Source organism: Myotis davidii, unplaced genomic scaffold, assembly GCF_000327345.1.
Source record: "Myotis davidii unplaced genomic scaffold, ASM32734v1 scaffold1343, whole genome shotgun sequence".
Lineage (NCBI taxonomy): Eukaryota > Metazoa > Chordata > Mammalia > Chiroptera > Vespertilionidae > Myotis > Myotis davidii.
This window is the reverse complement of record NW_006294552.1, coordinates 146,914-170,561: the sequence shown is the minus strand read 5'-3', so window position 1 is coordinate 170,561 and position 23,648 is coordinate 146,914.

Below are 23,648 nucleotides of genomic sequence, written 5' to 3'. Positions count from 1 at the left end.
AGCTTCTGAAAAATGACCACCATCCCCACCCTCTCTCTCTCCCCAAACATGAAGATCAGTATTAAACTACTAACTGCTTGAGTAAAAACTCAAGTTTCATTTTATGTGAAACCATTAATAGAGGGTTTATTTGTTACAGCAGCTGGCACTACCTACACCAATACAATTGTATTAAATTCTCCAGGCTCTTTCTTCTCTTTCTTATTTTACTTTTGATGTTTTCTATTAGAACTTGCTTAATTATTGGAGCTGAATCTGTGAACCTGAGATTCTGAGGCCGTAGCTCACTAATCCATGGCAGAGTTAGCCCATTTGTTACTCACAGAGCAAGTATTTAATAAACATGTATCTTGTGCTACATGTTACATGAAATGCCATAAAGGAATATGAATAAAATTTTTAGATGCCCTTTTAGAAGTGACTAACACTAATCATGTTACCTACAAGGATATTAAGGCAACATTGCTCACAATAACAAAAGAAAAGTATATAAATATTCAAGAATAGGAAAGCAGATAAGTTTATATTTGTCTAATAAAACACTAAGAATTATCTTAAGGGGAACTGGGTTTAAACTATATTCAGGAGGAAATTGAAGATCATTGAAATTTTTTTGAAAAGATACATGAACTGATCAACTTGTACTTTAGCGAGACTAATCAGCCAGTAATATGTCATGTCAATTGAATTAGTAAAAGAATTGCGGGTAAGATAACCAGTTGTCCAGGGTATTTGTTCTTCCTTTCTTTTATTAGCAAAAGAACTCCAGAGTGTTCGCTGATCAAAAAGAAGCCCAGCGAAAGTCAATAATTCCCGGCCTCCCTTGAGAGAGGTGAGAGTATGCATCTAATTTCTGGCCAGGCAGCGGTTGCTTTAACAGGAGATAAGACTGGGATGTCACACCAATGTTGCTCAAGTACCTCCCATTAGGACATCTCGGCCAGATGGTGAGGGCCAACCCATTGGCAGGGCAAGCTGCTTTCATGTCCAAACCTACTGTTCCAGTCACCATAATTTGGTAAAGATAGTGCAGAATCAGCAGCACACAGAATAACTGCCAGAGTTTTAAACACAAAATATGTGCTTGGGCAGCAACGAGGCTGCACGGTCTTGGCATGACTATGCCTTTTCTCTTTCTGGATGTTCTTGATCTTCCCTCAACCGATTGCAATGCCCTTCGGGCATTCTCTCATAGAAAGGATCCCTTTTTAAAAGGACACACAGCCAATTTCCACTGAAGTTCGGTAGAAATTAAGAACCCCAATGTTGGGAGGTTGAAGTCCCTGCAAAGATATCCTCTCACAAATTCTCTCTTGTTCTCCACCCTCTCAGCTCTTTTATAGCCTCATGTGAGCAAGGGAGTTCAAAAGTTGTGTTAATATTTACAGACACCATAGGTTTATCTCTCAACTAACATTGAGATATGGCATCTATTATTGCCCTCGCTGAAACAAAGACAGATCATATTCCACTTTAACATATAGTCTCACAAATAACAGAAAGCCAGGAGCTAGAGAAAGCAAACAACAGAATCTAGAAAACTTCTTAAAAGAGAATAAGAATAAAAAAGGGTGTCCTACAGAACTCACCAGCAGAGATGCAACCAGACTTCAGAAACAGAAAAGAACTTGGTGCTGGGCAGTCAGGAACCAGTGACACTATCTCTGGAGCCTGCTTTGCTGCCTCCTGCTTCTCCCTGAAATGACTGTTTTATTCTCTTCTCTCATCATATCTTCTTTTTCTGCTATTCACTCCACCTGATTGGAGGGGGATGTCTTAGGACTCTATCGATTTTACATATCCTATATTTGAAAAATTAATGAAAGTAAATTAAAATTTCCTGTCTTAATTCCAAATTCCTAAAAGATAGAATGTGATTGACCCAGCTTTAACCAGGTATCCAATTAACTATAGACATGGGGGGCAACGGATAAACATAACTTAGTAACTCTTTAGAACTCAGCCTGAGGGTGAGGAATTGAATGTCATGGGTCATTTTGAGCTGGGTAGATACTTCAAAAGTGCCTTCTTTATATAGTGCCAATAGATTGTGGGGAAGTGGGAAATGCTGTGGAGACAGAATCGATAGGTGTTGGAAGCCAACTGAATGTAAAGGAAGAGGAGACGGAATTAAAAATGCTGAAGGTACAGTCAGAAAAGCTTGGAGGAGAGCAGGGTCCATAGATTTAAATAGGGAACAAAAGTGAAGGATAATACTTCTGTTTGGATATATTGAGTTTAAGATTCTGAGGTGACATCTGAATGGCAGTGGTTAAAATGGGCTAAAATTCAGGAGAGAGATGAGATTGGAAATATTAATTTTTACTTATTTGACTGAAAAATTGATTCTGAGTACCTTTCTTGTGGCAGGTGTTCTTTTAGGCCTTGGAAATATAGCAATAAACAAGCCAGACAAGTGGTTTTAACTCAAGTAATTGTGCCCTCCGTAGTTTCCATAATAGGTGTAAGAAACTCTGTGAGCCTCTTCAATAGTGAAAAAATTCATGTATGTTATGGTTTGAATGTTTGTGTCCTCCCAAAACTCATATGTTGAAATCCTCACCCCAATGCAATTGTATTTAGAGGTGGAACTTTTGGTAGGTGAATAGGTCATGAGGGTGGAGCCCTCATGATTGGGATTAGTGACCTTTAAAAGAAACCCTAGAAAGCTCCCTTGCTTTTTCTGCCATGTGAGGACACAGAAGACAATGGCCTAAGAACCAGGAAGTACGTCCCTGTCAGACACAGATCTTAGACTTCCTAGCCTCCAGAACTAAGAGAAATAAATGATTGCTGTTTAAACCCCCCAATCTATGGGTATTGCTTATTATCATTATTATTATTAGAGCAAAAGTGGACTAATACAATATGTGTAAGATTAAGTGCATTTTTCTGGGTAAAAATTCCTCCACTTTTAATGGAATCTCAAAGAGGTACATGACCCCAAAGAAGTGAAGAATTACAGGTACAAAACTATATTTAAGCATTGAAAGAAAGTATATAGAAAGAACAGAAGCTATTCATTGACAATGTTTTGATTAACACCAATGTTAATAGTGTAGGAGAATGCAGGGAAACCAGAAAAGAAGTAGTCAAAGACAATCTTAACAGAAGATTTCTGAAGCATTACCCAATGTATTGTATTTTTCCTTCTTGCCAATTCCTTCGTAAGCATAATTGACTATAGACCCTGAGGCTAAGGCTTAATGTGTTAAGGAAACAAAGAATAAAGGTTGGGGGAAGGAATCTCAGCAAGAAAAGGAGATTATTCTTTTTTAGTTCCTAAGGAAGTTCTTGAAAGGCAGTGAAAGAATACTAACTTTGAAAGAGAAAGCCTTTTTCAACTCCCCCAACACACACATACTAGTACACACACAGGTAAGAGCCCAGCGGACTCAGAGTCCTCTCCTTTTTCAACTATAGAATGTGTGAGAATTTATGGTCATTCAGGAGCAGATTCTGCACCACACAGAGAGAAGTAGGAATCCTTTCTGGGCTGAGGAAAAAAGAAACCTAGAGAGGAATAGGGAAGGAGAGCAAGGGAGTTTGAGTGCTAGTGTGAGCTCTTGCCTCAGGGTCAAAATCTGTGTGAGTGATAGAGATGCCTAGATTTATGTGGGGATTTAAAAACAAGGGGGCCCGTGCTCCTTTTCCAAACTCTGGAAGTAGGCAGATTTCCCAAGGGTCTTCTGTCAACATGAAGTAACCAGAGGAAAGTGGCAGTGTTTCCTGGGCAGGTTTAGGCAGAGCATGGGTTGGAATAACCTCTCCCCAATCTCTCCACCCACCTCTCAGACGCTTTAGATTTCCTTGAGAAATAGAAGAGATCCCAACATGTTCTGTTGGTCTACTGAAACATTAGAAATAGCTGGCAATTGAAAAGTAGTCTTTCTGTAAGACATTACCACAAAATATAACAGGTCAAAAGGACCATTTGCCAGTTACTAAAGAATAAAATGAGGCCAGGAGAGCCTTTTGCAGAAGCTTCCCGGTGGCCAGTGAAAGCTGTGAATGAGAGGAGGATGTGACTAAGTCTGAAAGGATTACAGAGCCAGCCATTGTGAGGGTGGGGTGAGTCAGCAGAGGCAGACCACTGAGGTTCCAGGAGCAGTCACCTTGCAGAGCAATAGAATAAGATTGTCGTCAAAAGTGAATTCTAGCAGAGACTGTCTCTCCCATATGAGAAGCAAAGGTAAGCCCCTCAGAGCTTAGAATAGTCTGGGGAGAAGGAAGAGAGAATGCAGAAGGAGAGAATCAAGAGATCTGTGCTTTAATACAGAAAAGCCTCAGTGACCCTGATTTGATACATTTAAGTTTTTCACCATTAATGGACATGAAAGTCACCAGGAATAAAATTTTTATCTTTATTTGCTTAAACTACATGGTATGTAAAATTTATAGCCGCTACTATAGAAGATAAAGCAGGAAAGGTTTCAAGAAAGAGCACCTAGCTAAGCCCCACAAATCCTGGGAAGATTGAACAAGAAATGTTGTGTCTTGGTGAGAGTAGATTCAAAGTTGCAAGTGAGGATGGAATGGGTGGTGAAAGAAGGAAATGAATAAGAATTTCAAAAATGATTAGCAATGAAAGAAAGAGGAACAATAGCAAAGTTCTCTTGGCCTCCATTTTCTAATCGATGAAGAAAGGGGAAATAATACTTAAAAATGTACATTTGGGTTGGGGATAATGAAATAATGGATGAACCAGGTAATTTGGATATACCAAAGAGAAGAAGTAAAGAGTATGCCTGTATAGGAGAAAAACATAGTATATATAGGGTTTGGTATTATCCATGGTTTCAGGCATCCATTGGGGTCTTGGAACATATCCCCCATGGATAAGGGGGATGGATGACTGTATTCTTCACTTTATGTAGTGTGGTATCTTTTGAATTCGAATCATGTCTTTTCAGAACTATTTCTACTCTGCTTTTCCTTGCAATGGGCCATGGAAGACTCACCTCTGTGGACGGTATCACCTGAATGCTCTTGCCTTCTGTCTTATAGTTGGGTTCAGTCAAGGGGAGGTACCAAGAAGAGATCAAGGCAAGGGTACTTCTTTGTTCCTTTGGTGCTATTGTTACAAGTTCCTTCCTCTTGCTTACAGCTCTAGTCAGACAACTCTTCCTTTATGGCTCTAGTTTTCTTGAGTTCCCATAACACTATTTCCTCCCTTATAGGTTTAGGGATGAAATGCCTTCCAATATTGCTTGTTGAATTTCTTGACTATGTCTACTCCTCTGTAAATAATCCTTTCATTTAAATCACTTCAATGAAAACATCTGAGAGAAAATCTATTCCCTACTGGGATCTTGACTGAGAATAGAAGAAGATATGACTAAAAGTCAAAATACTACACCCCATTGCAAGTGAGATGTGAGAGAAGAGATCCTCAGATGGAAGAATGAGAGGCAGCATCTGGGAAAAGTGGGACAGTCGATCCCTAGGACAGGGAAATGGGCTGGGGAAGAAGAAAGTGATGAACTTGAGTATATACATAAACCAAGATCAAGAAATATCCCTCAAGATAGTACACTGGCAGTTCTGGACATAGTAGGCACCTTTTTCTGTTTCCTGAAATTCAAAGTTTTAGCAAATCCTTGGAACATGACATTTTCCAAGGATCCAATAAGAAGAACCAAGCTCAGTCTCTTCCATCCACCCCATGGTTATCTCCTTCTCAACCTCAGGCCTGGGCTTTGATATCACATACTACTCAGTGACCATGCTACTCTTCTGACCATGCTAACTCAGATAGATAACCCCCCCCCTTGTTATTCTAGATGTCAGCTCATTGTGTCCTTTATAAAATCTATAACGATTTGTAATTATTTTATGCATTTGTTCATTTACTCTTTTGCCTCTTTTTTTCCCACTAGAATGTAAGTTTCATAAGATTAGGGACTGTGTCTGACATTCAACGTTATATCCCTAGAGCCTGTAATAGAGCCTGGAAGATGAAATCTAATAAATATTCATTGAATTGTGAATTAATGAATGAATGATTAATTGCATGCATACTATATTTTTTCCTTTACCCCACCATCCTCCAAAAAATTCATTTTGCAAAAGCAGGGAGTTATAGCTGGAAATGCTTCAGTTAAGGACCTGTTTAAAAAAATGTCTGGGGTGTAGCAATAAACAAACAAACAAACAAACTTTGGAACCAACAGTCCTGGGGTAAATACCAGGTCCCTTTGCCAGTTGCTCTTTGGCCTTGGCCAAGTCATTGATTGTCTCTGAGCCTCAGTTTCTTCATCCATACATGGAAATAATAACTCTAACTTGTATGATTGATTGAAAAGGCACTTGGCACAAATGTGGACTCAGTAGATGCTAGTATTAATGGCAATATAATTATTCTTTAATAAAATGTTATTATTTATCTTTTAATTGGTCAAGTATCCTATCTGTCTTGTTCACAGTTTTATTTATTGTGCCTATAAGACTGCCTGACACTTTCAGATGCTTGATATTTGCAAATAAATGTTGAATATTTGTGCTTTACGAATAATAAGATTTATTCAGATGTCTGATAAACACTTTATATACATGATCTCATTTTTATGTCTTCACAAAGTATATACTATTATTTTCCCCCATTGATAAATAAAAGAACTGAATGTTAGAAAAAGTCCATCACTAAGTAAAGAATCTGAAGCCATCTCATCAACTCCGGCCCCTTATGAGGAGGACAGGTATCAGTAGCTTGGCATGCTCCTTCCAGAAGGTTGCAAATCATAAGCTTTGTGTTTTAAAATTGGATAACTTATTTGAGGATTTTCACAGGTCCTAAATATAATCTGCCTTATATTGCATTTCTAAGGCCACTTAGTACAATTATGCACCTCTATTTTAAACTTACATATTATCCTATATAATAAAAGGGTAATATGCAAATTGACCCTAACGGCGGAATGACCAGAACAACTGGTCGCTATGATGTGCCCTGACCACCAGGGGCAGATGCTCAACATAGGAGCTGCCCCCTGGTGGTCAGTGTGCTTCCACAGGGGGAGTGCCACTCAGCCAGAAGCCGGCTCATGGCTGGCCAGCACAGCTGTGATGATGGGAGCCTCTCCCAAGGATGTCCGACTAACGACTTAGGCCCGCACCCCGTGGGGTCTGGGACTGCAAGAGGGTGCAGGCCAGGCTGAGGGACCCTCCCCCCTCCCCCGAGTGCACGAATTTTCATGCACCTGGCCTCTAGTAATATATAAGAGATTTGAACGATAATGTCGCTGCTACAAAACTATATCTGTAAAATGAATAAAGTATTAACTTCACTTATAATACACTGAAAATGTATTAAAATGAGAAATCCCTGATACCTATTTTTGGCTCAGCTACATCTCTGATACATAACTGGCATCATTAAAGAGGATAGGTCTTGGAATTAAATAGAACTGGATTTTTAGCCTGGCTCCTCCACGTACTAAACAAAGGATCTTGTCCAAGTTTCTTAGGCTCTTTCAGCACCACTTTCTGGTCTGCAAAATAAAGTTAATAACATCAATGTCACCCAGTAGCTACAGATATTAAATAGATAATCTACATGAAAGCAATTTGCTCAGAGTCTAGCAAATAGTGAAGTTCTATGTAAATGTTCAATTTTATTCCCTTTCATTATTTTCACTGCTGTCTTAACAATTAAGTAAATAATCTGTATTCAGTATTTTTCAGCAGTATTTTTACTTAGTCTTCAAGGTCAGGGTAAAACACATTAATTCAGTAGTTTTGGAGAAAGTTCTACTGCCACTGCTTTTATTGTGTCTTTTTCTTAGTAAACCTCAAAACAGCCATCAGGTTTACACTTTGGATATTTATGAACAAAGCATTTACTAAAATATAAACATGAAATAATTAGAATCTTTGATATTTGTCTTTCAACATGGTTTCTGATGTACAAACTCCTTGGATCTGCTATTATCTTCCCAGAATTTAGAGGGTTTTGGTTGGTTATTTCCCCCCAAGGCCAGAGGTGGAGGATTGCATTATCTAAAGCCAACAGGAAATGATTCAGATCAAGGTAATATCTAATAGTTCTGGCTCAGGACCTTTTTATCAGAAGGTGTGTCCTTTGTTGATTCATTTGTTCAAATATGTGTTAAGCATCAATTATGTACTGTGCTCTGTACAAGGCACCAAGGTGAGCAGTCCATGCCCTCGGGAATGTCTAGCCTGGAAGGGTGAGAAAATTCTATGTATTTAAACAGCCAGAAAGCAATGCAAACTTTGGTAAGTACCACAAGGATGTTGAGGCAGAGTATTATGGTCTTTCAAAGGAAGAAGACATTGTTTCCCATTGAGGGGAGCTGGAATGACTTTGTATGTTTGGTGAAGGGTAAAGGAAGAGCTCAGAAGATATTGCCATGAAGTCAGGCTCTGGAAATGCATTAGTGATCTAGAATCTCCATCGTGAGGAAAGAGAGCTTAGGTGATTGTGGTGCTTTGGTCCCAGGAGACTCAAAGGCTCCAAGGACACTGTTAATCACCGATTGATCTGGGAGACCATTTCTGTGCACTTGGTCCATCCTCAGTTGTGGTGCAAGCCACATTGCATCCTAGCCATTTATTTTTCTGACTTCCTGGCTAGCTGATGAACTCTTGGAGGTAGAGACAATGTCTTTCTTCTCTAGTACATAGCCAGGCTCCAGCAAATGACAGGCACTCAATGCATGACTGTGTTATAGAAAGGAACACCTACCAAGCCAGAGAAGCCAGGAAAGAAGAGTGAATTTCAATGTTGTTTGTGTGGTTTAGATTCCTCACAGACAGAAGTCCTGGGGATCTGGCAAGAACAGTTCACTGTGGTCACGTAGGCAGGAGGTTAGGGCTGGCCTGCTTCCAGAACAGGCCTGTGTTGGCTGGACTACAGTGGCACACAGAGCCCGGGGAAGGTGGGACGGTGGCATTACTCAGCCTTGTTCAGTGAAGAAAGCTCTATTCTTCTCTCCAAGCTTCTGGCTTGAGGTTAGTGGTAGTGACATGAGGCTTGGATTCAAGCACAGGGGTGTGAAGGCACCTAAATGAGAAAAGAAAATTGGAGAGAATTGACTCAACAGTAAATGCTTAGAGAATTTGTTTCGTTTTTATCCCAAATCTTCTGACTGCATAATAATCTAAAGAGGTAAGTGATCATTTTGAAATTCTAAAAGGGTAAACAGATCATTCTTTTAAAACGAAATAAAGAAGAGTAACTTTGGGAAAGTCTGGGCCTTTTTCTGTCTTCTGAAAGGTAAGATAGTGACAAAAACATATCATTGGCTCCCTAACTTGTTGCTATAAGAATTCAGAATCATGTCTGGGAACAGGGTTCTGAAATCTGCATTTTAAACACCTCCCAAATGATTCTGCACTAAACGTGAACCACTGCTGCGTTCCGTGGCCTCGTAAACCCAGGAGAGCCTCTTCTTGTGTTTAAAGATTAAGCTGCTAAAACCAATGTCTTTGTGGGGCCTCTTTCTGTTCTGTCTGAAGCTAGGAGCTGGAGGAAGTGGAGGCAAGACCGGAGGAGGCAAAATAGGCATTAAAGGCCAGTGTATGCAGAGCTATTGGAGTCATCTTAAGAGCTAAATAAAGGACAGGAGAACTGGAAATCATCACTGTGGCAGACAGACAAAAAAAGGAGGATGCAGTTGCCAAAGAGCTAATCAATGTATGTGGTTAAAATTCCAAGTTAAAAGTGAGGAAGCAGATCCGCAAAAACTGGAGAGCCAGGCAAGTCAGGGAAGCGATAACCCAGATCTGGGGCAGCCGCACATGCAGGATCCAACTCTACAAGGCTAACCTCCTCAGCCAGCAGCCTTTAAGTGGTTTCTGTAATAACAGTAGAATATGCAGTAATACGCAGCTATTGACCACCACCCACCCCCCCCCAAGAACAATGTTCAGGCTGAGTTCCCAAGTTCTGCAGAATTGCTTCCCTAATAATAGCTAACATTCATGAAATACTTCTATGTAACATGCAGAGTTTCCACCATTTAAGTCTCACAACAAACCTGTGAAATAGGTGCCTCTGGCATGGCCTTTCTACACACAAGAAAAGGGGTTGATCCCCTTGCTCAAGGTCATGAGCAAGGGCAGAGCCAGGATTTGAACCCTGACAATCCAGATCCAGAGTTTGAATTCTTGACCATTATTTTATCCTGTCAGCAGCAGAGCAGGTGTATCTAGAGCTTTTACACAGAAATCAACTTTCAGTTGTAATGACTCAATCATTATCATTTCTGTTACAATGTCTATAAAATTAGGGAGGGGATTTATAAGTTCTCTGTATAGAATTACATACTGTTTTTGTTTCAACTGCATACAATGTACTATGTACAAATTCTAACATTTGACATTACAAATATCAGATCTGTAGTATGAAGTCATTTTCACACACGTACACACACATACACACACACACACACTGCCAACATAATTTTCATGGTAAAGAGCTAACCAAAGGACCCCCAGACACCCAACCATGCGTGTATGTATATTGTATGTAATGGATTTTTACTCCTTTGTTCTGTGCATGTTGTTCTTTTCTTTATTCAATTGTGGCTCAGATTTTGTGGACTTGTTCAAATTTTTTTAAATGTACTTGTGCCTGTACACAGAAGAATGTTCCTTTTATCTCACATCTCTAGAGGTTGTCTTCCTGCTTCAGGCTCCAAGGCACACCATGGCAACGGGGGCAGGGAAACTTAAGGAGAGCAAGACTAGGTTGGTTAAGAAAGACTTACGATTATAAAACAAAGTGGAGCTACCCTCAAACCGAATGAAAAATAAATGCAACAGAAGAGCTTTTCCTAAAGGTTTTATTATGCTTTAATGGCACTCACAGTTCTACTTACATGTATAGGCCGCTGGTAATGTCCAGTATTCAGGGTATTTTTGGTAAAACCTAACCTTTCAAAATGCACTGACGGTTGTTGGCAACTGGTCTATAGTTACCCTTAACTAAAAGCAATTCTTTTGTTGTTGTTGTTAATCCTCACCTGAGGATATTTTTCCCATTGGTTTTTAGAGAGAGTGGAAGGAAGGGGGGGAAGAGAGAGAGAGAGAGAGAGAGAGAGAGAAACATCCATGTGAGAGAGACACATCCATTGGTTGCCTCCTGCATGCACCCCAACTGGGCCCAGGTATCAAACCTGCAACCCAGGTATGTACCCTTGACCTGAATCAAACTCTCAACCCTCTGGTGCCAGGGCCAATGCTCTAACCACTGAGCTGCCAGCCCGGGCTAAAAACTATTATCTCATTCCTCAGGCATAGCGGAGACCCTTTTAAGATAGCAGCAACTGAAACCACATACACACACACACACATCAAAAGTCAGAGCACCAGCAACAGACAGAGACACAGTTGTAGAGAACAATGTGAACCTAGCTGCTTCCTCCAGAATCTAGAGCACAGAGACGCAGTCAGTGTGTTTTAAGCCTATGGGAGCACATTTAATTGTCCACTGTCCACGAAGAAGCTGCAGATTGTTGGGTTGGCCGGTCTCACTCCGTATCCAGTTGGAAATGTAGTCCAGGACATGGCAAATACAGGAGGAATTAATGAATGTGAGAACCCAGTATAAACTAACTTATAGTAGCAAAAAAATGTAAAAAACACAAGTGTGCTGATATAATTCTATCAAAAGGAGACCCTACTTTCCTTTCACGTTCTGTTTCCTACTGTTTAATACGTTGCCATGGACTCCCGGTGCCCCAACAGCTCAACAGCAAAACTGAGTCCAAGTACAGTTTTCCCCTCTCTGCTATCACAGCGCTGCAAAGGCAGTCTTTTCTTTTCTTTACATTTTATATTTTAGTTACGGTTTGCGTTCACTATCATTTTGTATTAGTTTTAGGTGTGCAGTATAGTGTGAGACACTCATATACTTTACTAACTGTTCCCCCGGATATTTCCAGGACCCACCTGGCACCATGCATGGCTATTACAATGTTGTTGACTCTATTCCCTATGCTGCACTTTACATCCCTGTCACTGTTCTGTAACTGCCACTTTGCACTTCTTAATCCCCTCATCCTCAAAGCAGCCTTTTCTGATGATATTCATTCTCTCTCTCTCTCTCTCTTCCTCCCTCTCCCTTTCCCTCCCTGTCTCTCTTTCTCTCTCTCTCTCACTTTCATACTAAATTAATAAAATGTATTTCTGGTTTACTTGGTGCATTATAGAAAGTACTAGAGGCCCGATGCATGAAATTCATGCATCTGCCTCAGCCTTCACTGCTGTGGCTTCGTCCAGAAGGTCATCTGGAAGGATGTCCGGTCTAATTAGCATATTACACTTTTATTATTATAGATGATGACATAGTAAGAAAGCCAAGATATAATTCATTAGGTCAAAAATGTTCTTAGATATCTCTTCCTATCACCTTCTGCAAAACAAAACAAAAAGCAGTGCTCTGAATACTATGGGCGGTGTCCTCATCAGATGTCAGGTAAATAATGTGGGCTGCTTTAATTTTTTTAAATGTAGTTCCTCCCACCTTTTTCAACTCTCCTAGTCTTCACTGTATTTTTGCTCTTTACTCTTAAAATCACCTGTCAGTATCATTAATTAAATTGTCAGGGAAAGAAGATGTGAATTAAAGAGAGAAATAGTTGGCACTCCTTTTAATACTTTTCATAATGAGCTGAAAATGAAGGGAACAAAGGGAGAAAGATCAAAATAAGTATTTAATAAATTATAGCAAGCAAAATATATATGTGAATCATATTACCGCTATACTTTAGTAGATGTCAAAATCAGTTTCAAATTTCATAGGATCCTTTCTAGACTATTTGGAATAACCCCCCACCACCACCACCACCACCTTAGATATAGAAACTGAGCTAAATTCTGACTGGATCCAGCAATTCTATTTATATATTATAAGGCTAAGTCAAGTATATGTGCCTCTGGACATGTGTGTATGTTGGAAGGCGTATGAGTGATGAGAAAGGGCAGGGGTGGGAAAGGATAATAATTCCTGCCTCATTGCACAATCTCAGGAGTGGATTTTGCCTTAAAGATGCAGCCAGTGCTGATGGTGATACTATTGGTGCAAGTGTTTACTTTGGCTTTTACTTATAGAGCAACAGTGATCCAGCAAGTGCTCCTGATGGGTGCGGATTGCCTATGCCAGGAAGGTGTCAGAACAAGAGATTTCTATCACTTTCCACTTTTATTTTTAAATTCCCCATCACCTGGCCTTGAGAAAAAATAAAGTTTTTAGGGCAGTGATGGACTACAGAAAGAAGATTCAGAAAATATCCAAGTTAATTCAAACACATCTATAGTACCCTAAGATATTTCCCCTTTTCTTTTCTTTTTATACTTTCCTTTCTCTCTTCCCTTTCTTTCCTTTCTTTTTTATTTTCCTACTCTGCCTGACCTCCTACATATACAAGACTTGTGAACTGGGCAGGTGACTTTTCCCAGTGATGGTCTACCCACCACACTATGCAAACAGTTCCCAGAAAGTCATGCACATCACTGGGTGAGAGAGAGGAGAACCTGAGAGTGTGAACCGTGATGGTAACTAAAGTACTATCCCACTGTTCTCTTAACTTATTTATTTTTTAAATCCTCACCCAAGGATATTTTTTCCATTGATTTTTAGTGAGAGTGGAAGAGAGAGGGAAAGACTGAGAGAAATATCGATGTGAGAGAAACACATTGATTGGTTGCCTCCTGCACTTGCCCTGACCAGGATCCGGGCCAGGGAGGAGCCTGCAACTGAGGTACATGCCCTTGACTGGAATCAGACCCGGGACCCTTCAGTCCTGCAGGCCAATGCTCTATCCACTGAGCCAAACCAGCTAGGGCTCTATGGTTCACCTTAGCTGTAGTTTGTAATTGAATAGGAATATCATTTGGAAGCTCCAAATACTCACCTGATATTAAAGAGGATGGTTTTTTTTCAGGAGCAAAGAGCCTCCAGTTGAAATTATTTAATGTGTCTGAGTCAGGTCTACTTTTGGAAATAATGAACAAAAGTAATCTCAAATTTGTTCTGGAGAAAGATTAGGAGTGCCCACGTTGAAAGAAATGAGGATCAGCTCACATTTTCTCTTACAAATATTCTTCAAGTTAGAGTCCCTCCCAGTTTAAGAAAATAATTGCCTTTTTAAAAAAGATTAAGTGACTTCCATATTGGCAATTGACATTTTGTAGATTATAAAACATAAGTTCCTATGCTGATAAGTAAAACAAATCAGGTAGGTGAGAGAGAATCCCCTTTTACCATTCTTTCCTAAAATTAAATTTCTCAGTTTCGCAAAGGCTTAACAATAACATCTTAAAAATAAGAAAATAATTATACCAAAAAAATGTGAATCATAAGACCATTAAAAAAATTCATAAATGTTCATTTTACTGACTAGTAAAAGCAGTGTTGTTCCAAGAAACTTGACTATTTCCCAGAGTTAAGTGATCAGAATATGCCCTGTGCATAGTGGATAAATCAGAAATTCCTCTGGGATTAATTGGCTTACTCTTATTTGAGTTTTCTTTTTTGGAATATTTCATCAGCATCACATATAAACCATTTCTTCTGGCTTTAAATGGTATGGTGGTACCCTGTAGCAACCCCTGTCTCTAGACTTAGTTGACTCAATAGTACATTCTTTTCTCTGATTCTTCTGGATTGCTACATGCACATTTGTAGAGTTGATGTCACCCATACCTCAGTGTCAGGTGGTTAGGGAGATTATTCCTTGTTTCCAGGGAAATTTAGGATTGGAGCAGCAGAGCAGGCAAGTCAAATTAGGCTGACAAGTTTACTCAAGGGGTTCTAATGCTGTTTTATCAATGCAGAAAGAGAGATTTATTATTCTCTGTATGATCAACACCTTACACCATACTAGCCACACATTTGATTCTCAAGAATGTTTGCTGGCCCTGCTGGTATGACTCAGTGGTTAAGTGTCAACCTATGAACCAGGAGGTCCTGGTTCAATTCCTGGTCAGGGCACATGCCTGGGTTGTGGGCTCAATCCCCAGTAGAGAGCGCGCAGGAGGCAGCTGATGAATGATTCTGTCTTATCATTGACGTTTCTCTCTCTCTCTCCCTCTCCTTCCTCTCTAAAATCAATAAGATATATTTTTTAAAGGGGAATAAAGAATATTTGTTGAATAAATGAATAATATGCAAAATTCAGCTTCACTTATTTTTCCATTCATATATTAGCCTGACATGCTATAGGGGTTGATGCCAGTGTAGGATGCCTGCACTCAGATGCACACAGGCTCTTCCTCAGGAACCACAGGGTCTTTCCTCGTCTGAGACAGGAGTGAGCAGCAGAGGGGAGACCTGCAGCATAAACCTGCATCTCCCAGCTCTGGGCTCCATACTTACTTATGCTGCGGTATATAGTCCCCCGACAGAAGCAGTGCAAGAAGAGCTTTCATTAACTCCATCTTATAGATGAGCAAAGAGGCTCAGGACTTTTTGATCCCAAAGTCCTTTTGAAGGAGAACTGTGTTAATATTAGAATTTAAACAAAAAGTCATAACAAATACTAAGTTAATATCATTTGATAGAATTTAAACAAAAGTTATAACAAATAAGTTAATATCATTACCATCTATCAGAGAAGAAAGAATTATATTAATATTATTCATTTATTCTGTTTAATGAAACACTCACTACAAAATATTAGGCAAATCTCAGAATTCAGTCTTGCAGGCCCCAATGCATACCGTCAATTACATTTTGAAGTCCTGTATTTTATTAGAGAAATAAGACTTTCTGGCTTTTCTTGACTTATTTTTAACTATATTTGAAAATATTTACATAAGATTTATTTAGGGTGAAGCCAGGGAAAGCTTCTTTTTATTTTATTTTAAAACTCTTGTCAAACTGAAGAAGTCAGTGGGGGAAGAAGGCTCCTTCTGGCTACAGTGGCACTCGCATGCTATGTGTGCAGGTAGGAGCAGTCGTTTTTATTTATCTGTGTTTTTAAAATCACAAGCAAATTAAGAGTTTCAAGTAGATTGGGATGAATACTTGTAAGAGTTATGACAAACTCAAGGTTAAAATCCTAACTTATGAAAAGTTTCTGTAAATTTATGGTAAATTTAAAGTAAGACCACTATGCACAGGAAAAAGATAGCTCAGTTGACACAAAAGGAATACACGTGGCTTATGAACCATTTACAAATCTTTAACATCGCTAGTAATTAGAAATGAAAACAAACAAGAATGCCATTCTACTTTCCTCTATTAACCAGTATGGCTAATTAATTTATTTTTAGAATGTACAGTGCCGTTAGAAGTATGAATTTAGTCAACCGTTTTGGAAAGCAATTTGTAATTATGTATCAAAGAAGCTCTGGCTACGCTTCTGGGGTTCCACTCTGAGGAAATATTCTGAAATGCAAGCAAATATTTAAATGTAAAAATACACTTTTATAAGTAAAAACCAGAAACCATAAACGTCCTCAAACAAGAAGCACATTTTAGACCATTTAATGAAAATACATTCTTATGACTTGATAATAATGGGGGAAAGCAGGCTGCAGTATTACAGGACAGTGTGGTCTCAGGTATAGAAAATGACTCTTGGAGAAAGATGTAAACAAGGTGATAGCAACTATCTCTGTTTATTTAAACTATTTCTCTGTGTTTTGCTATTTTTTTCCTGTATTTTATAAGTTTACTGTTATAATTAGAAAAATATATAGAAGAAAGGAGAAAAAAAAAAAAACAGAACAAAAGCAAAACTCTCTAATCCCAGAGGCTGAATATGACACAGAAAGAGAAGAGGAATTCCATCTGGCCATCTCAATTTTACCTGCGGTTCCCTTGCAGTCCATCCGAGGTCAACAATCCAACCCAAATTAGGTGCTGTTTTAGTTGACCACAGGGTCTACACAACACTACGCCACAGTGACCTCCCATGCAACTGCGCTGCTGGGATGCATCAGTCCGATGTCCCGAACAAAGAAGGCAGTGGCCCAGCCCGCTCTGGACCTGCCAGACCCTGTCTGGAGCGCGTGGTCAGCACTGCGCACCACATCTGAAGCAGAATGCTAAATAATTAGAGTCTGTCCAGAAGAGGGTGGCCACAATGGTAAAACGTCTGGAAACCCTATGACTTCTCAGCTTAAAATTCCCCCCTGCTTGCTTATTATTCTCAGGACAAAGTCCCAAGCTCTAGAAGACCCTACCTCATCTGTTAAGATTCTCCTCTTTGTTCACTAAGTTCTAGTCACACATTTCAGTCCCTTGAATGTATCAAGTTCCTCCCCACTTCAGAACTGCTGCCTAGAATGCCTCTGCTCCCCACTCCCCCCTCCCACCCTGTCTCCTCCACAAACACACTTTCTTGCCTGGCCAATTCCTACCTTTTTTTAGGTCTCAGATCAACAAGCTCTTTCCCCAAGAATACACTCAAACCACCCACCTAGAAATAGTACCCCTATTGTACACTCTTATTTTAGCCTGCAGTTGTCTTGGGTTAATTACCTTTCGTCCGTATTCCTTGCCGGATGGTACACTCTGTGAGGAGAGTGTTGTGTGTCATAGTATGTGCCTTGGTCTGCTTGGGCTGCTATAAGAATATGCCATAGACTGAGCAGCTTATAAACAACAGAAATTTATTTCTTTTGGCTACAGAGGCTGGGAAGTCCAAGGTCAAGTTACTGGCAGATTTATTGTCTGCTGAGAACCTCTTCCTGGTTTGTAGATGGCCAGTCTCCTTGCTGTGTCCTCACATGCCCAAAGGGACGAGGGGCCTCTCTGGGGTCCTTGTATAAGGGCACCACTCCATTCTTAAGGACTCCACCCTCATGACCTAATCACTCCCCCAAGGTCTCACCTCCTAATACCATCAACACTGGGGGTAGGATTTCAACATGTGGATTTGGGGAGAACACAAACATTCCACATATAGAACAATGTATGCCAAGAATGTAGGCCAGTGCCTGGACCACACTTTGGGCTATTTGTTGAGTGAATGAATGAATGAATGAATGAAATAATGAATGATGTAAAGCCCATCTGTCTGTATGGTTGTTGTTTTTTAATATATTTTTATTGATTTCAGAGAGGAAGAGAGAGGGAGAGAGAGATAGAAACATCAATGAATAGAATCAATGATGAGAGAGAATCATTGATCAGCTGCCTCCTGCACGTCCCCTACTGGGGATCGAGCCCACAACCCGGGCATGTGCCCTTCACCGGAATTGAACTTGGGTCCTTCAGTCCTCAAGCCGTCGCTCTATCCACTGAGCCAAACCGGCTAGGGCTGTCTGCATGTCTTTATGGCTACCCTCTACTTTCATGTCCTAATTTCCCCTTAATGCTTAGAAAAGAGATTTTTAACCTGAAAAAAGAGAAGACAAGCAGGAGAGGATGGATTATGATAGCTTCCTATCACATAGCTATTCTGTGCAACTCCATGAGTTAGAACTAAGGCTAGTTACACTCCTAAAAATCTGAAGGAAGAACTTTCTAAAAGCTAAATTAAAATTAAATCAGCATCCTGTGTGGTAATGAACTCTTTTCTGTGAAGTGTGTGCCAGTCATATTTGAATATTAGCATGGGTTGGGGTTGTTGTAAAGCAGATTCCTATTTTAGGTAGTTAGATTTGATGACTCTTAGGACCACTTAAAAGTATATGATTCCATGACCTAGAAATTTCTTTGGCTGTAGGGGCTCTATGCACAAGGAAGAGAAGATTTAAGACAAAACAGGGCATGGAGCTAAACAAAGAAAAGCGTGGGTCAGAAAAGGAAATGTAGCCCTGTCTCAGAACGTTTGATCTCAATCATTTCGAACCTTCTGTGAGGACGGTGCTGGCAGGCCTCCCAGAGAAACCAAATCAAAGCAACCTCACAGGGCATCACAGAACTAAGCGGGGAGATAGAAGATGAAAGCCCTGCATTTAGATTCACGGAGGAGGGGCGGGGGTGCGAAAGGCAGGCTTTCTCATCAGGGTCCTTTTCAATTGACTTAAAGGCAACCTCTGAAATCACATCCTCCAGAGAGAGAGGGCAGTCCCCTGAAGCCAGGAGTCTGGGCATTCATGGACATGGCTACAGGAATGGGTTGAAATGTCAGTGCCACTGCTTCCTGTGCCTTCCCTATCGCTAACCCAAACTGTGTCGTTATTCTGGAATGAGCAAGGCCTGCTCAACCAACCCAGCTTTTATCACCTCTTTCGTATTTGCTTATTCACAGCTCAAAACTGTCCAATGGTCTTTTCACTCTCTACTCAAAGGAATAAATGTTGTTGTGGGGAAAATAAACGGCAACTTCCACTTGGTTGGAAAGACACAGGATGTCTCTGAGGTGTGGCAGGTGAAAACTGAGCCGCACGGCCCGGCTTCGCCTTACTAAGTGGTGAGTTTTTCGGTGTGGAGACTCCTCATGAAATAGAACACCGTTTTTTGAAGTTTGACGACTGCTAAAAATATTTCATGCTTTCTGGGCGCTGATAATGTTTCTGGCAATGAGCTGAGTGACTGGTACACATTATTTCCTGAATTCTAACAACGGTCTGTAAGTAGATGCAATTATAGTCTGTATATCTTGACACTGTGTGCTCTCCAGTACTATAAGAATTGGGAAAGTATAATAGTATCTGAATTGGGAAATGTAATATTACATGTATTTGAACTTTATTGTAAAAAAATGTAATATACTACAAAGTAGAGAGAATATCATAATGAAGTCCTACATGTCAATCACTTACCCTTAATAATGATCATTTTACTATATTTTTTTGCTCAATTATTTTAAAGTAAGCCCTGATATCATGACCTTTAGACTCTAAATGTTTCAATATGCGTGCTTAAAATTTAAAAGTATGTTCTTGGCCCAGCCAGCATGGCTCAGTGGTTGGGCATCAACCTATGAACCAGGAGGTCAAGCCATATGCCTGGGTTGCGGGCTCAATCCCCAGTGTGGAGCATGCAGGAGGCAGCCAATCAATGACTCTCTCTCATCATTGATGTCTCTCTCTCCCTCTCCCTTCCTCTCTGAAATCAATAAAGATATGTATTTTTTTAAAAGTATGTTCTTACATACTATTATCACTACTAAAAAATTTAACAATCGTTTTTATCATGTTATATCCACTCCATATTCAGATTTCCCATGTCATCCCCAATTTTGTCATTAGTTTTTCATAATTATTAAATTAATTTTATCCTGATAATGATGAAGGAGTATAAGGAAACTTGCTTCTACAGACAAAGCAAATGTCGGGAAGGTTTTGGAATCACAGTGAAGTGGGATCAGGACCTGCTTGCGCTGGGACTACCTCAAGCATTCTGGGAACTCAGCCTAAGTCACCAACAGCACCCTTAGATCCCACCTGGATCTGAGCTTAAATGAAAAATCATAGCATACGGGCTAAGAGCATGGACTCTGGAATCAGACTGCCCAGGTTCATTAGTTACTAGGTGACCAACCTTGAACGAGTTCATCTCTTTGTGCCTTAGTTTCATTATATGTAGAATAGAAATATGAATAGTGTCTTTCTCATAGAGTTTTTGGAAGAGTTAAAGGAAATAATAAGAGAGTTAAATGACACTGAGTGCTATCAGACGTATAATAAGTGCTCTGTAAATGTCAGATGTGCCACATCATCAGTCATCCTCGCCATCCTGACGGGGACTAGCTCCAGGTGAAAAACTGGTCCTGCTGTGGATCGAGATACAGGATGTCCTATGTTCTTTCTATAAAAAGTTATTTGAAATCCACCTGTACGGCTGGTAAAAACAAACACCCAAACAAACAACCTCCTGTCTTGACCTAGTTGCATAGGCCCCTTCCAAGCCAGCCTCCACCACTGGCTTCTGCAGAGGAACATTTTGGCCTTCTAAGCCAAGGTACTCCACAACTCCCGCCTGGCTTCTGCAGCTCTCTTATGGTGTCTACACCACAAACCTCAAGTCTATTTCCCATCCCTTTAGCTTTGCCTTCTCACTTTCAATTCTGGTTCTCTCCCTTTGAACTTGGACCACCTTCCTTTTACTGTCGTATTTCCTTACTGTGTCTCAACAGAAGCAAGTCATTCAACAAGCCATTCAGAGCAACCTACCTTGTGATAGGTGCTGTGATCAGCACTTGGAATATAGAAATGAACAACACAACATCTCTACTCTAAGGAGCTCAGGCTGGATTAGATCCCTGAAGGGCCCTCCATGATCAGCCAGCTTCCCTTAATATACTGCCTGCGTGCTACCCTCTGGATTGCCTGGTCTGTTCTTGATTTATAGGTGCATCACCAACAATGAGACATGAGCGTTTGTATTATTGATCATCATTAGAGGAGTTACATTATACTTAATTGTTTATTCAGTCAGCTACTTAAAAAATATTTCTGTGTAGTCCATTAATATTTATGACTCTCATAAAAATACATTTTGACAGTTTATGTTATGAGGAAAACCAAACTCAGTGTTGTAGACTATTAGGTTGAACTGAACGAGTAATAAATAATTTTAAATTAGGAGTGTTCCATGCCTCGCAGTCACAAAGTAAGGGAAGCTTTCCAGCCTGAGATGTGGCCTCCACTTCCGCAGAATTCCTGCAAGAATCAATTGAATGATCTTTCTTGCCAACACCTATTTCTGAACCTTTGTGGGCTGTTCTGTTGCAAAAGTACTTTGCCAAGTTGGACTACTGTTCACATTTTCACAAATGCAGAATTGAAGGCAGTTCAAGATGAAGCTTCATAAACAGAGAACTAAACCTGTTGTGCAAGCCTCAAATAAGATTCCCTGGATGTAAGCAACCCAGCTCTTTGGATATAACTGGTCCCAACCATTCCCAGATGTCTTCACTGCACATTTAGTCCAGCTCCCCATCCTTCCAGGTCGGGAAGTTGATTCCATTTACGTCTACTATGCAGTATTAAACTACTTGAGAGTAAAATGTGAAACACATTGATTGGTACTGCACATAAGAAGCCTTAGTCAATTCTGATTTTTCGAGGCACAAGACTCAAAGGTAGAAAGAATTATTCATAGTCAGTAAGCAGGGATCCAGCAGAGGTACCAAGAGTGAAGATCAACAACAAATGCAGAGCCGGAAGAGTCCTATAGTGGGGCAGAAGGGGCAGGGAACAGGAGGCCCGCTATGTATGTGGCAATAACCCACATGGCGTCAAAGGTTTTGAGTCTGTGAATAGTGTGGTTGAAACTGGTGACATAAATTCTGCCCCCAATACATACCTGCCTTTGTTTTCTTCTCTCAGTTTAATGTTAAAACTCAGTCGAGGCAGAACATGTTGACTTAGGGCACTGCCTATGTTTGTGTCCCTTTCCAGCCAGTGGCTTCGAATAAGCCACTTAAATATCTATCCATGCCTCAATTTCCACATCTGAAAATGAGCATAATGGTTGCACAGAGTTGTTGTGAGGCTTGCTTGTTGTGAGTGCAGATTATGGCAAGTGGTCATTAGTTAGCTATTGAAATCTATAACCTGCAGCCATACTTCCCATCACAAGGAGAAAGTCATCCGACAGTAGGAAAGAATAAAGTCAACCCACAGGCAGAGACAGAGGAGAGGGAAGGAGAAAGTCTCCATTTGAGCATTTGAGTCCTTGACCTCAGTTATCCCTGAGGTCCCTTCTACCCCCGCCCATGCAATCGGCTTACACGCAACAAAACATTCTTTCTTTTTCTCAAGATACCTTTAGCTGGGTTTCTGCAAATTGCAGCCAAGGAATTCTGACTTATCAAACCTGCTTTGTGACAGACACAGGGCTAAGCTTCAAGTAAATACTACATCTTATAGTTCTCAAACACGTCCAAGATAGGCAGGAAAATTGTAGTTGAGAGATCTTGCTGCTCTATTGTTACCCTATTGAAAAGGCAGCATGAGCAGTGGTTAGCACACACTCTAGCGACAAACTGGGTTAAAAGTCTGGCCCTGTTACTTACTAGCTGGATAACCTTGGGTTACTTAACTTCATGGGTTTTCTTTTCCTCATCTGTAAATGGGCAATATTAATAGGGCCAACTTCACAGCAAAATGTGAGAATTTATGACCATTATATGCAAAGCACTCAGCACATACTGAGAATGCTGTAAACATTAGCTCCTATTATCAGACAGACCTCTCCTAATACTCTATAAACTGTGTCATTCTCTGACCCCTAATCTAGCCTTATTTTTCTTCTTAAATTTATCACAGTAGACATCGTAAATGTTTAGTTACCTCTCTATTATTATCCTCCCTTAACTAGAATGTAAGTTGCTTGCTTCTTATCCCCAGCACCTAAAAGAGTAGCTGAGTTATATAGTAAGTGCCCAATAGCCATCTGATGACTAAATAAATGACCTTGACAAGATCTTACAGCTAATTGTAGCTTAGCCAAACAGAATTCCAGTTCAGGGCTATCTGGCTCCAAGTCAGGCACTTTCTGCTATCACATAACCTAAAATTTCCTAAGTTGTAGGTTATTAATATGTGAAGCATATCATTCAATGGACTGATTTCCTCATCTGTACCATGAGAATATCAAATAAAATTATTCCTATGATTTCTCTCAGTTCAGTTTTTCTCTGCTTCTATTCCAAAGAGCTAAGTGAACCAAATTCATTAGCAAATAGTTTGTACTGTGGTATATTTTGTATTCAAAGCATTTCTCTCTGTATTTTTTCCTTATATGGTGGCTAAAGAGAAAAGTTATAAAAGAAATT